Raw genomic sequence first — 18,023 nt, forward strand, 5'->3', positions numbered from 1 at the left:
TTTATTCTCATAGGTCTTAAGGGAGTACTCACCAAACCACTCTCATAGGCCAATGTTCTCATGGGAGTTCTCATCAAACCAATTGCAGCCATAAGAAGGAGCAAACATAAAGGTTCTTTCAGTCATCTGCCAGAAAAAATGGCAAGAACTATCAAATTAAAAATGATTGCGCCATTTCGAGGACCAATGAGAATGTCCTTCCATGTCACTGAACAAAGGGGATAACTGTTAGCAAATACATGAGTGATGACCCAGGTACGATAATCCACTAGATGTCATAGCTGCAGAGCATTATGGAAAAGCGGCAACGCACAATGACCTTAGCCAGCCCTCTGATGCTTCAGCAGTGTTGGAAATGGTGCCTGGCAAGTTTTTCTTGTGAACCACGAATCGAATCTCCAAATGTTTGTACCTGCGTGAAACCATAAATTTCAGGAACCTCTGCTCATCTCATATATTGCACTCTTTATTAATGGAGGGCATAACTCTGAAACAGTGGGGCACAAAAAAATAAAGGATAACGTTTTCCAGAATTAGTGGAGCAGTAGCAAGTGAAGGAAGTTCTCAGTTTAAATTAAAATATCCAGTAAAAATTCCTCTTTAATGAATTTGGTGCATCTTTTAGTAGCGGTGCACCACTGGAAGAAATGTATATTTCTGTTATATCTTCCGCCACTTTTGTGGCATAAATGATAAATTTAATGGTCGCGCTCAACCACGTCCCATCCTGGACAAACTTTGCCCACTTTTTGAAAATTGTGTGGAGGTGGCCAGAGCTAGTGCAAAACTGGCAAAAGTTGCAAAATATTTTCCTAATTACATTTTGCAAAAAAAATTGCAACGTTTCAATCAGTTTTACAATATTTACTGAGGATTTGTGAGTGTCATTTCAATGTTTTTACAGGTGAGATTTTTTTTACATTTTTACATGTAGAACTGTGATCTTTATTTTATTTTCATAAACGTAAAAAAAACACAAAAAGTAAATACATTTAATTTAAAATAAGTAAATAAATAAATATGTTTACACAATACAAATTTAATTAAGAAATATTAAAATATATATTTCTTAAAGTAATACACAAAAAGTCCAAATTAAAGGAAAACAAGTAAACATGTAATCAAATAAAATATACATAAATTAGGCAATTCATTGTGCTTGAGATTTCGCCTCGTAAGGGTGTATCTATTTCCACTTGTAAGAAACGCTTGGTTTATGGAATTTTATATCTCTCGGCTCCAAGCTGATAATTTCTTTAAAATTGTAAGTTGACATGATAAATAGATTTTACACAAATAGAGATTAGATTTAATTTTCTGATTTTGGAGTATTCAACATACTGTTTTGCATCTCTATTCAGGCTCCTTGGATTGTATCTTGGTGGATTGTATCATATATATTTTTTTTTCTTCACATTTCTGCTGTGATATTCTCTGGGGTCATATAATATTATTGTGTCTCCCTGAAGGCTTCCAGGCTCATCGGATCTGGAACGCACGCAATAAATCAACCCCAACTATGTATTAGATCAGGTAATCTTTATAATTACACAGATTATCTGATCTGTGTAATTGCTAGTACAGACAAATTGCAGAAATACTTTTTTTTTTTTGCTGTCAATTGACTCTAATCTTACGAAAATGATTTCAATTCTTTATCTTTTGATTTAAAGTGTTTGGAGAGATGTTTATACTGATGTAATTTTACAAGAGGGATTTTCATAATTATGAACATGGTTTGCCCTTGATCAGTACTGCGAATTGTTTAGGTGTCAGGGTTGCGGGGTAGGGGCGCTCTTACAACCCTTCTATTGTTACAATGATTCTGAAATGGAAAAATAAAGCAACTTTATCAATAGTTTTAATTACAAAATACTCTTAGACCTCTATTGTTAATCTACAGACAGAAGGGAAAAGTGAAAAATGAAGGGAGTACACGCAAAAGTAGGATCAGAATACACGGAAGGTTTGTTTGTGTTCTGTAACCGTAGAGATACATAGGGTTACATAGAATCTGTTAACACAGCATAGTACCATATAAAGGATTTTTGTGGATATTGTCCTTTCTGCTGAACAAATGGAAATCCGGACGTATGTGTATGTGTGTGGTATCTCCTGAGGAAGAAGTCATATGTAGACTTCGAAACGCGTTGAACCTATGTGTGCTTCTTCTCCCCTATAGTTTTTCTGTTTAACACAACATAGTAGAATTATATTTTTTTTAATGTACATTTTTTCTTTTATATATTATATTAAATAGGATTAATTTATTGAAATAAATGGGTTGTCCATGTAATACACTGACATCCCCGGTGATCCAAATTTAGAGACACTCTTTGAAGCCACTTCCTGCACTGGCTAATAGATGAGGGCTCTGTATGTGGCATTGCCAACAAGTAAGGGTTTTTCTCATATGCAAAAATCAGTCAGAGTTACTGTATATCGGTGTTTTTGATCAGAATTTAAGCAGAGTTTGGTCAGTGTGATAGATTTTACCATCAGTTTCATTAGTTTTTCATTGTAGTTTTCCTGAAAAAGAGGTATGATGACCTCGATGTGCGTTGACAAATAAAACCGCATACATACTGCATCTGGTCTCCTATTATTATATTGGATCCTTGGCAGGGTGGGTTTTATATACACTTTCATCTCCAAGTTTGCATACTATCTGTTTGGTGGATCTGTAACAGTTGATTTTCTTACAAGATAACAAAGGGGCTGTGACTGTCACAACCCCCCAGGTGAGCAAGTCCCATTTAATTCTTGGCAGAACCTACCTGAAAAAGGCATTGTATGTACAAAGCCTTAAAGTATGTGTTTTTTATTGCTTTGTTTTGTAAACCTGACAATCTCTTTAAACTTGTTTAAAAACAATTCTTAACAAAATTTGTAAATGTAGCGTCTTCTTATAACCTGTGTTCTTCAAAGAAAGCAAACCTTTTTTTTGTTAATTTAATGTGTTTTTTTTGCATAGCATCAAGTTTGTTTATGCGTTTTTATTTTCTACTTTTTTTGCTTGCTAACATTTGCTTCAACGATATTTTTATCACTTGCTTTCCACCAATTAATTTATCATTGCTCAGTCTGAAAAGCACCAATGCCTCAGCCAAAACGAGCAATATGGGTAAGGTGTAATCCTCGCCTCTAAATTGGAGCGGTGGCTTTGTTTATAATATTTTCGAAGTGTAACAGAAGGGCTTGTGTAAATAGCGGAGCTGCTGGTCAAAAAAAGAAGGCCAAAAGTAGAACAATTAAGCAAATGTTGTCTGTTTTGGGAGAACTACTGTTACTTTGGGCAACTGCAGTCACCCTCTGCGGACAATTGACGGTTATATTTTTAATGAAGCAATGTGTTAAGCCTGCAGAACACATACATGGCAACATGTTCATAAGAGCAGCTAAGCCAAGGAGACGCTGGTTTGGAATAATTGTATTGGAAAGTCCTCATTTATTATAAAATCAGCAGCTGAAGGTTTTGTTAAACTTTGGATATTGAACATTTTGTTTTCAGATCTTAATTTAAAAAGATAAAGCATTGAGAGATGGAAGGAAGTACATAGAAAAAAAACGTTCTCTTGAATATAAATACTATGAACTCCATAGTCCAATAGGCTGTTTTTACTAAGAAAAAAAATATCTCAAAATGTGAAAAATTTGGGATATAAAATAAAAATAGAAAGAAGACTGATGAAATTTATATTATGAGAATTAGTATAATTTAAAGTTGTATAAATCTGTGAGTATAATAATTTGAATATCTAACTATTTTAAGGAATATAAGCAACTTAAAACAACGTATAGCCACTAATGTATAGATAAAAATATTTTATTTTATTAAAATAAACATTTAGATATGCTTTTGGTAGCACTCCTTGAGAAAGCTTCAAGCGAAATGTACGTTGGAGTGGTGGCTCCTTCTTTTTGGTAGCACTGTAGGAAAGCTTAAAGCGAAACGTACGTCGGAGTGGTGGCTCCTTCTTTTGGTAGCACTCATTATGAAAGCTTAAAGTGAAATGTACGTTGGAGTGGTGGCTCCTCCTTTTGGTAGCACTCTTTTGGAAAGCTTAAAGTGAAAGGTACGTTGGAGTGGTGGCTCCTCCTTTTGGTAGCACTCCTTGAGAAAACTTAAAACGAAACGTATATTGGAGTGGGGGCTCCCCTTTTGGTAGCACTATTTGAGAAAGCTTAAAGCAAAATGTACATTGGAGTGGGGGCTCCTCCTTTTTGTAGCACGCCTTGAGAAAGCTTCAAGCAAAACATACGTCAGAGTTGGGGCTCCTCCTTTTGGTAACACTCCTTGAGAAAGTTTCAAGCAAAATGTACATCAAGGTGGGGCATCAAGGTGGGGCTCCTCATTTTGTAGCACTCCTTGAGAAAGCTTCAAGCGAAACATATATCAGAGTGGTGGCTCCTCCTTTTGGTACCACTCCTTGAGAAAGCTTCAAGCGATATTTACATCGGAGTGGGTATCCTCCTTTTGGTAGCACTCCTTGAGAAAGCCTCAAGCGAAATTTACATTGGAGTGGGTCTCCTCCTTTTGGTACCACTCCTTGAGAAAGCTTCAAGCGAAATGGGCATCAGAGTGGGTCTCCTCCTTTTGGTACCACTCCTTGAGAAAGCTTCAAGCGAAATTTACATTGGAGTGGGTCTCCTCCTTTTGGTACCACTCCTTGAGAAAGCTTCAAGCAAAACATACATCGGATTGGGGTTTTTTGCTTTTGGTAGCACTCCTTGAGAAAGCTTCATTAAAATGTACATCTGAGTAGGGGCTCTTCATTTTGGTAGCACTCTTTCAAAAAGCATAAAGTGAAATGTACGAGTATGCCGGAGTCGTGTGCTTTTAGCCAGTCTCACCGGGTGGCCTCATGTATGATGTTATTATTACATTGTGTGTGGCTCCCTACTGATTTTATATATCCTTTATTCCATATCTATACCTCTATTTAATAAAATATTTATAACTGTACATGAGTGGTTATGTGATTTTTAGGTTATCTATGCTCTCTCACTTTATACCCACTCATATTGCATACATTATGAGTATTATGTTTTTGTAGGTTACTTACATAATAAAAAATGTGAAAAAGAAAGAAAAAACATAATGATAATAATAATAATATAAGCATTCATGGATTTCAAATTTTTTTTGTAATGTCTACTTTTTATATTGTGCTTTGTGACTATTTAGACCCATTGAAGCTTAATGTTATTAACAGGCACAAAATATACTAATTAATATTGTCCCCCTGGACGGGCAGCACTTATTTTATGCAAGCGGCGTTATTAGATGATTACGTGCATTGTGCATAGGACGTGTTAGTCACAATCTGTCTCACCTCTGCGAAGAGCAATCAAGAGGCAAACAGTTTGCCAGCGGCAGGAAAAGTAGTTACAGGTTGATGGGCCACTGATGAAATTGGCAAACTAACTGCTAATAAAAAACTAAATGGTCCTCAGTCCAAACCGGTAATCTTTTTAGCTTTGTAAGCAATAGCACTGCCAACTTACCATGGAAACAAAGGCCACAGGGTCATAATTAATATTCAGTGTGTACAGCACTTGTGGGCATCATATTAGAGATTGGCAATCTGTTCTGTTTACCAGCATTTTATTTCACAAACTGAGGTCCATCAACTTCAGCTTTCTTCGCAGATACATAAATGGTGGTAAAGTCAGACAGCGCAGAAATAAAATGGCTGCACATCTATAGCAAAAAATACTTGTGTCATTTTCAGATACTTGTGGGTGTGCTCAGCTATATTCTTGTACATAGGTGGCAGTATTATTGTAGCTATATTCTTGTACATAGGGGCAGTATTATAGTTGTTATATTCTTGTACATAGGGGCAGTATTATAGTAGTTATATTCTTGTACATAGGGGCAGTATTATAGTAGTTATATTCTTGTACATAGGGGGCAGTATTATAGTAGTTATATTATTGTACATAGGGGCAATATTATAGTAGTTATATTCTTGTACATAGGGGTAGTATTATTATAGTTATATTCTTGTACATAGGAGCAGTATTATAGTAGTTATATTCTTGTACATAGAAGCAGTATTATAGTAGTTATATTCTTGTACATGGGGCAGTATTATAGTAGTTATATTCTTGTACATAGGAGCAGTATTATAGTTGTTATATTCTTGTACATGGGGGCAGTATTACAGTAGTTATATTCTTGTACATAGAAGCAGTATTATAGTAGTTATATTCTTGTACATGGGGCAGTATTATAGTAGTTATATTCTTGTACATAGGGTCAGTATTATAGTTGTTATATTCTTGTACATGGGGGCAGTATTACAGTAGTTATATTCTTGTACATAGGGGCAGTATTATAGTAGTTATATTCTTGTATATAGTGGGCAGTATTATAGTAATTATATTTTTGTACATAGGGGCAGTATTATAGAAGTTATATTCTTGTACATAGGTGCAGTATTATAGTAGTCATATTCTTGTACATAGGTGGCAGTATTATTGTAGCTATATTCTTGTACATAGGGGCAGTATTATAGTTGTTATATTCTTGTACATAGGGGCAGTATTATAGTAGTTATATTAGGGGCAGTATTATAGTAGTTATATTCATTTACATAGGGTCAGTATTATAGCATTTATATTGTTGTACAAAGGGGCAGTATTATTACAGTTAGGAGGAAATGGAACTATACCATAATAAATGTACAACTTAGAGCTCACGATAGTGATTTTTTTTTATTTCAGAGGCAAGCTTATACATATTTCTATTCTTTGGGCAGTATTATAGCAGTTACAGCATTTGCAGCAGTTGTGGCATTATAGCAATTGTTTCCTTCTTCTGCAGCTAGCTGACTTAGGGTACCGTCACACAGTACCATTTTGATCGCTACGACGGTACGATTCGTGACGTTCTAGCGATATCGTTACGTCAGTGTCTGACACGCAGCAGCGATCAGGGAGCCTGCTGAGAATCGTACGTCGTAGCAGATCGTTTGGAACTTTCTTTCGTCGCTTGATCACCCGCTGACATCGCTGGATCGTTGTGTGTGACAGCGATCCAGCGATGCGTTCGCTGGTAACCAGGGTAAACATCGGGTAACTAAGCGCAGGGCCGCGCTTAGTAACCCGATGTTTACCGTGGTTACCAGCGTAAAAGTAAAAAAAAACATACCGTACATGCTCACCATCTGATGTCCGTCCGGTCCCTTGCCGTCCGCTTCCCGCTCTGACTGTCTGCCGGCCGGAAAGTGAGAGCAGATCACAGCGGTGACGTCACCGCTGCACTCTGCTCTCACTGTACGGCCGGATCTGTCAGAGCAGGAAGCGGACGGCAAGGGACCGGACGGACATCAGATGGTGAGCATGTACGGTATGTTTTTTTTTACTTTTACGCTGGTAACCACGGTAAACATCGGGTTACTAAGCGCGGCCCTGCGCTTAGTAACCCGATGTTTACCCTGATTACCCGGGGACTTCGGCATCGCTCCAGCACCGTGATTGCAACGTGTGACCGCAGTCTACGACGCTGGAGCGATAATCATACGATTGCTGCGACGTCACGGATCGTGCCGTCGTAGCGATCAAAATTGCACTGTGTGACGGTACCCTTACAGCCTGAAACAAATTTGTAAAAATATTAAAATAATAATGGAAAATGTGCAAGAAACGTCGTACCTTTTGTGTCCCTTTATTTCTGTGGACAGCTTTTGACTAATAACATGGTTCTAAGCTAAAAATATGGTCAGCGCAGTCATTAATGCCCTTTACCTTAGGATCTTTGAAGCCTATAGATGGCATATTCCTTGGCATGGGCAATATTGTGCCAAGAAGCTCTTCGGGTCTGATGGCTGGGCAATTTAAGCTATTAACCAAAATATTGTTGCAAATTTGTATGTACTTTCTCAATTAGGAACATGCGATGCAGCATCCAAGTCAATATCATGAGTGGGGTGAACATCTCTTTAAATATATCATATTTTTACATTTAAACATTGATTACCCTTTATCAAATTAGCACAATGCACATTTTATAGACAGAACTGGACAGATCTGTAAATCATGCAGTTTATGCTCATAGCCCTGATGTGTGTGTGAGCGCGGATTAAGTGGTAAAGCAGTTTCTGTTTATCTGATCTTACAATTGATTGGATTATCCCGTCTTAATGGATGCACAAAAGAAAATAGTTTAATTAGAAGACCAGGCAGCTCAAGGAATTAAATCAGCCAGTAAATGGTTTATTTTTTGCTATGAAGAGCATAAAGTTGCATCTGATCTTGATTCATCATCTCCCCACCAAAAATAAATTTATAAAAAATTAAGTAAATTTATTGCCATGCATAACGCCTCATCCAAAAAATTTTCAAAAAATTGCCTACCCCCTCAAAAAAAAATATAAAAAAATAAATAATTGTGTTGTCTTTAATTTGGCGTCATTCAAACATCCTATGAGTAGAACCCCAGTTACGAACAACAGATGTTAAGAAAAACAAATTTGATACTGACCTCTCCACTGAACTCTTGGTCCTCTTCTTTTTGCTGTCGTGCTCTACGTCTCCTACCCATTAATTGTAGGCTAGGACTGCTGGCCGCTTCCAGGTTTGAACTCACTGTGCGTCATAAGGTCGCGTTGTCATCGCAACCTTCGCAACCTTAAGACGCACAGTGTGCTCAAGCCTGGACACAGATGGAAGTTCTTGCCTATGGTGAAGAGGCCGAAGATGTGGCATGCCTGATGACAGAAAGAGGAGGACCAGACAGCAAGCAGGCTCAACCTGGGCACAGACGGAAGTTCTTACCTATGGAGAAGAGGCCGAAGATGCGGCGTGCCTAAGGACAGAAAGAAGAGGACCAGATGGCTAGCAGGCTCAAGCCTGTACACAGACGGAAGTTCTTGCCTATGGTGAAGAGGCCGAAGATACGACATGCCTGACGACAGAAAGAGGAGGACCAGATGGCAAGCAGCATGGTGGACAGAGAGGTGAATATTGCTTATAAAGAAAAACTAAACCCAAAAAAACTAATACGCTCCTACTCAGCCACCTTGCTGCTCACCATCTGGTGCTCTTCTTTCCACTGTTGCATGCTGCATTTCTAAGACTTCGAACTGCAACCAGGCCTAGGAGGTCACTGTGCTTCATATGTTGATGTCACGATCTTAAGAGATACAGTAACCCCCAAGACCTGGACGTGGCCAGAATTCCTGGTCTATAAGAGGCCAGAGATGTGGTGTGCAACGGAGGAAAGAAGAGGACTTGATGAACAAATCTAGTTCGTATCCCGGGGACTGCACGTACATGAAAAAAGGACCAATTTCTATCAATGTGATAGGTCAGATTTTCATGACTGGTTGTTGTCTGTTTCTACCTCTTGTATTTTATCACTGTTTCTTATATGCTAAAAAAAATCCAAGATTTTCCTGCCCAATAAATAGTAAAAAAATGGAAATGACACAGATGAAACACAAATGGCATTTATTTTATTTTCTCACAGTCCCACTGACTTGCATTGGCGAGTTGGACCCATGAGTCAGATCAAAAACAAACAAGTCTGTGGTTTTTTTTTTGTGGACACTCAGGTCACAAAAATCACTGAAAAACACAGATAGAAAACATATGTGAAAAACAGACGTCTTACTGACGCTCATATGAAAAAAAAAAGGAGAAATTATTGTCAAAAATGAAATAAAAATAAAGTAAATAATTTTTTTTAAATAATACTCCCCCCCAAAAATGAAATGTTTTATTTTGATGCAAGAAATTACAGAAAAAATAATATATAATAAATTCTTTCCTAGATTTATTCCTCCCTTAAAGCAAAAATCTGACATTTAAAGTTTGAACTATGTAAAAAATGTAAAGTAAATCCCTTGTAAATAAATCAAGGTTAAAATCTGCGCGCTGTAAAACGTTATTGATCTCTAAACTGTACAACACTACACGACTACAAAAACTCTTGCATTGTAATTTTATTTTTTCCATTTTAATTACTTGCTGTCTTTATGGCACGGACATTATTTTAATAGCCTCTTTGGTGTTTGTGCCTATTGCTGTAATCTAGTCTTTCCATTTTCACCAATTACTTTGCCTGATGAAGAGAACTCTATATAACGACATTTATATGATTCCTTTGTTAGCATATAAAACCACATCTTACATTTCAAAAAAAGGAATAGCTTTGCTCAAAATGTTAATTTACACATAAAAAATAATTACATACCATTTCCAAGATTGGTCAGAATACCTTCCGAAGATGCTTGGCAAGAAGGGAAAACTGTAAGTTAGATGTCTTTTAAGCATTTCATAAATTTTTATACTTTTAGAATATTTTTGGCTGTTTATACTCATTATTTTTTTATGGATTTATTTACTCATAAATTCTAAACTCCAAACCAAATGTAATGCAATTATACTGCTTAGATTATTAATATTATTCATTTTATTGCTCTGGAAAGTCTCAATTACATTGTTAGATTATTCAGTGATATTTAAAAATATTTTTTTTTTCTTCTTAATGGTCAGTGAAAAGTAAAATAAACCTGTTAAAAAATAAATAAAATTAAATCCAGGAAGCCATTATATTAAAGAGGTTATCCAGACTTGGCATGAAAGTTTGCAGTCACTCTATGTGACCATAGACTTGTAAATCCTCACAGCGCGCACAGTGTCAGCGGCAAGACCAGTTATTCATGTGATTGAACGAATATGATATACATATTCCTGGTCACATTCCAACTAGACGTGCGTGACCTCACTCAATTCATTTGCATTGAGCTAGGCTGGGAGTTTAGTAGGAATGTGGCCGAGGGTAAGCATATCTCTTGTGCTCTTATACCTGCACTGATACACTGTAGCAAATTATCATAACAAACAAGAGATTTGTGCTACTTATAGAGGATTCCATAGACAGAATGAAATTGTATCAGATACAGGATAGCTTTATTGTATTGCAACACTTGGGTCCAGGATTCAAATCCGACTAAGGATACCATCTCCATGGAGTTTACTTATTCTGTTTGTCTTCATGTATTTTTCTTCCCATATTTAAAAAAATATACTAAGAAGTTAACTGACTTCTTTGGAAATTGATCCCAGTGTGTACTTAAAGTGGCAAAACATAGATTGCGCAACCCACTGAAGACAGGAACCATCTCTCTACATTGCTGTGCTGATGGCGCTATGCAGTGTCATGTAAAAGTTTGGACACCCCGGTAAAAGTTACTGTTATTGTGAACAGTTAGGCAAGTTGAAGATTAAATGATCTCTAAAAGGGCTAATGTTAAAGATGACACATTTTCTTTGCATTGTATGCAAAAGATATAACATATTTTCATTTTTTACATTTTAAAAATCACAAGAAGGAAAATGGGCCGATGCAAAGGTTTGGGCACCCTTGGAAATTTGTGAACTCAGATAACTTTGATCAAGGTTTCAGACCTTAACTAACCTGTTTAGGTTATGGCTTGTTCACTATCATCATCAGCTAAGGCCAGGTGATGCAAATTTCCCAGCGTTATAAAAACCCAGCCTCCTCTAAGGCCAGTCTCACACGTCCAGATAATTCCGGTACCGGAAAAAAACGGTACCGGAATTATCCGTGTCTGTGTGCCCCTGCGTTTCTGTGGTACATCAGTGTGGCACACGTGTGCCTCCCGTGTGCCAACTGGGTACCACACGCACCGTGCAGGAGACAGCGCTAAAGTTTAGCGCTGTCCCCTGCATCGTGCTGAAGCCGCGATTCATATCTTCTGTGCAGCAGCGTTTCCTGTATAGAAGATATGAATAATCAATTTTTTTAGTGGTATTTCGTGTTTAAAATAAAGCTCCATGTCCCCACCCCCTGTGCGCCCCCCCGCTGTTCTGAAAATACTCACCCGCCTCCCTCGCAGTGTCCTGTCCTGGCCGCAGCTTCTCCTGTATGCGGTCACGTGGGCCGCTCATTTACAGTAATGAATATGCAGCTCCACCCCTATGGGAGGTGGAGCCGCCTATTCATGACTGTAATCGGCGGCCCCACGTGACCGCATACAGTAGAAGGTGCGGCCAGGACAGGAAGCAGCGACAGCCAACGAGGGAGCTGGGTGAGTATTTTCAGAACAGCGGGGGGGCGCACAGGGGGTGGGGACATGGAGCTTTATTTTAAACACGAAATACCACTAAAAAAATGGATTATTCATATCTTCTTTACAGCAAACGCTGCTGCACAGAAGATATGAATCGCGGGTTCAGCACCATGTGGGGGGACAGCGCTTAGTGGAGCGCTGTTTCCTGCACGGCACACGGAGAACGTCCGTGTGCGGTACGTGTTTTACACGGACCCATTGACTTTAATGGGTCCGTGTAATACGTGCGCTCCCACGAACACTGACATGTCCTTGTGTTTGGCACACGGAGACACGGTCTGCAAAAAAACAATGACATCTGCACAGATGCATTGATTTTAATGTATCTACGTGTGTCAGTGGCTCCGGTACGTGAGGAAACTGTCACCTCACGTACCGGAGCCACTGACGTGTGAAACCGGCTTAACCTTGTGCCAAAAAACAGCAGCCATGGGTTCTTCTAAGCAGCTGTCTAGCATTCTGAAAATGAAAATGGTGGAGGCCCACAAAGCAGGAGAAGGCTATAAGAAGATAAAGTGTGTTCAAGTTGCCCTTTCCTCAGTTCAAAATGTAATTATGAGATGTCAGTTAACAGGAACAGTGGAGATCAAGATAAGGTCTGGAAGACCAAGCAAAATTTTAATGAGAGCTGTTCATAGGACTGCTAGAGAGAGAAATCAGAATCCCTAGCTTGACTGCAAAAGACTTTCAGAAAACTCAATCATGCTTTGCTGTTGTGTTGCAGCCAATAGTGTTGTGAATTTGCTTTTTGGCTCCCTCTAGTGGTTACTAGTGATTTGACTCTGGGTATGTCAGTCATCCCTTGTATGCTCACCTGGGCCGTTAGTTCAGGGGTGTTGCTATATAAGCTCCCTGGACCTTCAGTTCAATGCCTGGCAACGTTGTAATCAGAGCTAATCTGTTGTGCTCTTGTCTACTGATCCTGGTTCCTGCTAGATTAAGCTAAGTCTGCTTTCTTGCTTTTTGCTATTTGTTTTTGTTTGCATTTTTGTCCAGCTTGTACATAATCTGTATCCTAACCTTGCTGGAAGCTCTAGGGAGGCTGGAGTTCTCCCCCCGGGCCGTTAGACGGTTCGGGGGTTCTTGAATTTCCAGTGTGGAATTTTGATAGGGTTTTTGTTGACCATATAAGTTATCTTACTACATTCTGCTATTAGTAAGTGGGCCTCTCTTTGCTAAACCTAGTTCATCTCTGTGTTTGTCATTTCCTCTTACCTCACCGTTATTATTTGTGGGGGGCTTGTATCCAACTTTTGGGGTCTATTATCTGGAGGCAAGAGAGGTCTTTGTTTTCCTCTTCTAGGGGTAGTTAGTCCTCCGGCTGGCGCGAGACATCTAGCGACCAACGTAGGCATGTTCCCCGGCTACTTCTAGTGTTGGCGTTAGGAGTAGATATATGGTCAACCCAGTTACCACTGCCCTATGAGCTGGATTTTTGTACTTTGCAGACTTACTTGTTCCTCTGAGACCCTCGCCATTGGGGTCATAACACAATAGCATGGGGAACATTTCACTGGTAGAGGGAGGAACTAATTCAATGAAATGTCAAGGGATCCAAGAAGTATCATTTCTCCTTGCGGAGAGTGACATGTTAAACTTGCCGAGATGAGGATACTTAAAGCCGCAATGCTCCTCTGGGAAATATGCAAGTTGTCTCTTCAGAGAGGAAGAGCACTAGAACTCTAGTGCCACCTATTGGAAGTAGCAATCCTAAAAGTCAATGTCGACCCTTTATCGAGCCTTGTCACATGTCTTGGGATACAAGCCAAACCAGAATCTCAATTTGCAGACACTGTGTTTCGGGGTACTGCCCCTCGTCAGTGCAAAGTGGAGATCTGGTTTGGCTGAGTGAGAGGCGTCTGATCGGGATTGACGCAAACTTGATGCAAACAACACCAGCTGTAAAAAGCTGAATGGCTTCTACAGTACAAATAGATAATGATCCTAAACACAAATCAAAATCCACAATAGACGACCTCAATATAAGGATATATGGTTCCATAGAAGCCACGCTTCTAGGGTATAAGACCTTTATTGATGTGGAATCTTACAGCAAAAGTCTCACTTTAAAAAAAAAAAAAACTGGAGAGAAAAAAAATTGTTTGTATTTCTATATCAAATTGATGGTTTACAAGAATACAGTTGTTGCCTCCTGGAACTCCAGGCGAGCCCCATTATGGCACCCTATGCATGAGAGACCTACCGAACTAATCTGCTCAAAATGTCCTAGCTGGAATACATCTGATGGTTTCCCATGATGTACAACTCTATCTCACCCCCCAACAGCAGTTCTGCCAGAACACAATTATACATTATTAAATGACAGCCTGCTCAATGCAAAAAATAATTAAATAGCATTATGTGTATAGTTCACAGATTACGGGAAAATGTGACAGCTTTAATTATTTGTCATTATAAGAATGCACAAAAAAATACTTTTTTTATCATTTTTTTAACAATTTTACTCGGTTTCATAGTCGCACCTGTTGTAATTAAATTGTTACCCTATTAATTGTTGAAATAAGTCAGCGCAGTTTGATATTGGTTCCGACACAATACACATGTACGAGAAGTCTTGCCTTTTTTTTTTCAATTACTTGCTTCTGCGTATCAAGTCTTGGGAATAACGTATTATAATTTTTTTGAGTATATTAAAAACATAAAATAATAGAGTCAGCTATTATGGATCGCTTTACTGTATAATTCAAATGTGGAAGCAAGTCCTTTAGGACTGAGCGGGGAGGGGAGTCTCTTAAATAAAGGCTGATTTCTGAAGGAAAATTTAAGTACCTATTTTTACAGAAACTATTTAAAAAGTGACTTTTTATTATTTGAGAGATGAAAATGTGAAGTTTTATATGGAGCAAGCAAAGTGGAACCATTCTATCCACAGACTGAGAGAGATTAGCATTTTAATATCAGATGATTATGCCGCACATGATTTCTTGTACTTTTATCGCCTTGATCTGTTTTTTTTTTCGCTTTCCCGTCATCTAATAGATAAATACTAGACTTGTTTACTTCAATGAGCGCTGTATGAATATATAAATATACACTCATTTATATTACAGCCGTGTTTTGGATACATTCAATTTACCAGTGTACATAGAGATGTTTCAGGAGGTGGGGAGTATTGGCCAGCTGGACCTTACAGTATCGGGGTCATTTTAGAGGGTCAATCATAGCCCTGGAAGGTGTACCCCAACCACCCCCATGATGAGAATTAATTGATGTTATCCAGAGAAAATGTGGAGAGATGGTTGCTGGCATCGGTGGAGAGGTCTACATGCATAGCCACCTATATACGTGGCTGCAATAGTGAGGTTCACATTCCTGTTATGATCTGGTGGCTTAAGAGCAGCATGGGACGTACTCTGGAGAAGGTGGTACCTGTACTGACCGCAGACCCTGAACCTAACAGCGCAACTAGAAGTAGCCGTGGAATGTACCTAGCGCTCCCTAGACATCTCAACACAGCTGGAGGACTAATTACCCCTAGAGATAGAAAAGGGAAAACTATCTTGCCTCAGAGAAAATCCCCAAAGAACAGGCAGCCCCCCACAAATATTGACTGTGAGAGGAGAGGGAAAAAACATACACAGACTGAAATGAGAATTTAGCAAAGGAGGCCACTTCTAGCTAAATAGAAAGGACAGGACAGAGTACTATGCGGTCAGTATTAAAACACTAGAAAATATCCACCACAGAAAATACAAAAACTCCACAGCTAACTAAAGACATGGAGGGTATATCTGCATCTCCAGAGATACCAGCTTGGCTAAACAAATCCTTATACAGTCCAAGCTGGACAAGACAAAACATGGAAAATAACTGAACAATAAGACCACAGCATGTGGACAGCAAAATCAAGGCCAGAACTTATCTTTGTTGAAAAGAACTGCAAAGCAGAAGAGACCAGGCAGGGATGTGAATCCTCCAGGAACAATGGACAACTGGCACTGACTAAAGGGTGAAGCAAGACTAAATAGCCCTGTCCAAATTGCAAAAAGTGAAAACACCTGATAAATGCTGTGATTCAGAGACAGCAGCGCTACCACTTACAACCACCGGAGGGAGCCCAAGAGCAGAATTCACAACACATTCCCAAGTTAGTGGGAACTAGTTTACAATTTTTGCTCACAAATCTTACAGATTAAAGAAGCACTCCTCCTCCCATCAAAGTTTTTATCCTCTTAATATACCACTGTGTACTTACAATTGCTCATTTTGCCTTTCTACCCAGATAATTCTTCTCTTCTCCATTAGGCTTATGACATCACGTGATTAAAAACTGACTAGCTGATTCCTTCTAAGCTCTATGTACGAAGAGGAAGTCATCATTAGAACTACAATTATACACCACTGGAATCCTGGTCTCTATCTCCACATTATGTTGCTCTTAGATTAGGAGGCAAAAACCTGCTAAAGGATTACCTTTAATAATGATAATAATAATAACGGGACCCAGCCATATCAAGACCCATAGGAAACAATTCATGTAGGAGATATCTTGCCATCAGTTTAGTTTATTGTTGACCTGTGTGTGCAAATGCAACATTTAAGGCTCTCAAGGAGAGACAATGGTCAAACATAGTGAATTTTAGTACCTGATTTTTTTTTCCCTGGGGATAAGTCACCGCCAGAGATGTCTGGCAGAAGCTTTCTCTTATATCGAGGTCTTGATAGCTGTCGACAGTATACAATATGATCAGATTTAGATTTACCATAACCTCAGTTTTTTAAAAAAATCTTACCCTACATTAGAGTCATCAATGCTTTACTCCTTCCCCCCACTTTATGAGGGTCTTTGAAATTTTAGCAAGCAATATCCAATCAAGTTAGTCCACTAATGTTGGTGTAGAAAACCGAGGAACCTTTATATTCACCTGATGGTCTCTCTTCCACACAAAAGTGTAAAACAAATCATGGAATTTAATGCATCATTTTAAAATGCATAATTTAAGCCGGTAGATATCACATTTTCCAGCCGCCAATCAACAGCCTTTAAAGGAAGCCTAATTTATTTCGAAAGGCGAGAGTTATCAATTTAAAGCAGTCTTTCTCATCTCCTTCCTTAAGCTGCTTGAATTTTATGCCCGTAATAAAAAAGTAAAAATCAGAATACCTTTGTATGTAAATTGTGTTGTAACCATAGATGTAATTTGTCTAAAGTCATTACCCGGTAATGGAGATTGTGTCAGATCACGGTCAACAGCTCCTTACAACAATAAACCTGACCTTTAAACACAATTTACCTGCCCTAAAATTCTAGAACTTCAAATTATTTAAGTTTCAGGTGCTGATGCTGAATCATAAAAATGCCTGGCAACGTGTCTTAGCAGATGTCCATTTTTTAAAAACTGCTTCCTTAACCTTTCTACTCGATAGATATATTGTGTTTCATAAGTGAGATGGATTTCTGTAAAAAAAAAAATATATAAACTGTGGACTGATACAATTAATATAGAAGAGATACGTTTACGGATCAGGAAACTCATATATGTCTTCTAACAGGTTTCCCCAGCTTTAGTGGTCCAGAAAATATAAGCGGAGGGGATGAAGGGATAATAACTGTAAGACTTGGTATCTACTCTGTACCTGGAGGTAAAAGGGCAAATCCTTTTGTTCAAAAATATAAGAAGCTTAAGGTTTTCTCCCGAATCATATTTAATAGAATGGTACATGAGTAAGGTGAGACTGGGATATTTTTAAAGACTTTCAACATATTAGGTTTCCATTTTTTTTTCTCAAAAAACCCCATCACTTAGTTTTTTTCATGTACATGGTGAGTAGAGAAAACCCGTAATCTATTCTGTACTCAATTCTGCCCCAAAACGCTATTTAAAGGTTTATTCCCATCTTCATAAATTAATATTGTTGGATAGTGCTTGTAAAAACAAGCACTTTTGCAATTTA

The 18,023-nt window shown here is 38.4% G+C and overlaps 1 protein-coding gene across 7 annotated transcripts in view; it reads left to right on the forward strand.

Annotated features, from left to right (window-relative positions):
- The window catches only part of CAMTA1 (calmodulin binding transcription activator 1), a 2,053,806-nt gene that overhangs the window by 199,442 nt on the left and 1,836,341 nt on the right, over positions 1-18,023 (forward strand). The gene's annotated exons all lie outside the window — the stretch shown is intronic.

Source organism: Ranitomeya variabilis, chromosome 4, assembly GCF_051348905.1.
Source record: "Ranitomeya variabilis isolate aRanVar5 chromosome 4, aRanVar5.hap1, whole genome shotgun sequence".
NCBI classification, from domain to species: Eukaryota; Metazoa; Chordata; class Amphibia; order Anura; family Dendrobatidae; genus Ranitomeya; species Ranitomeya variabilis.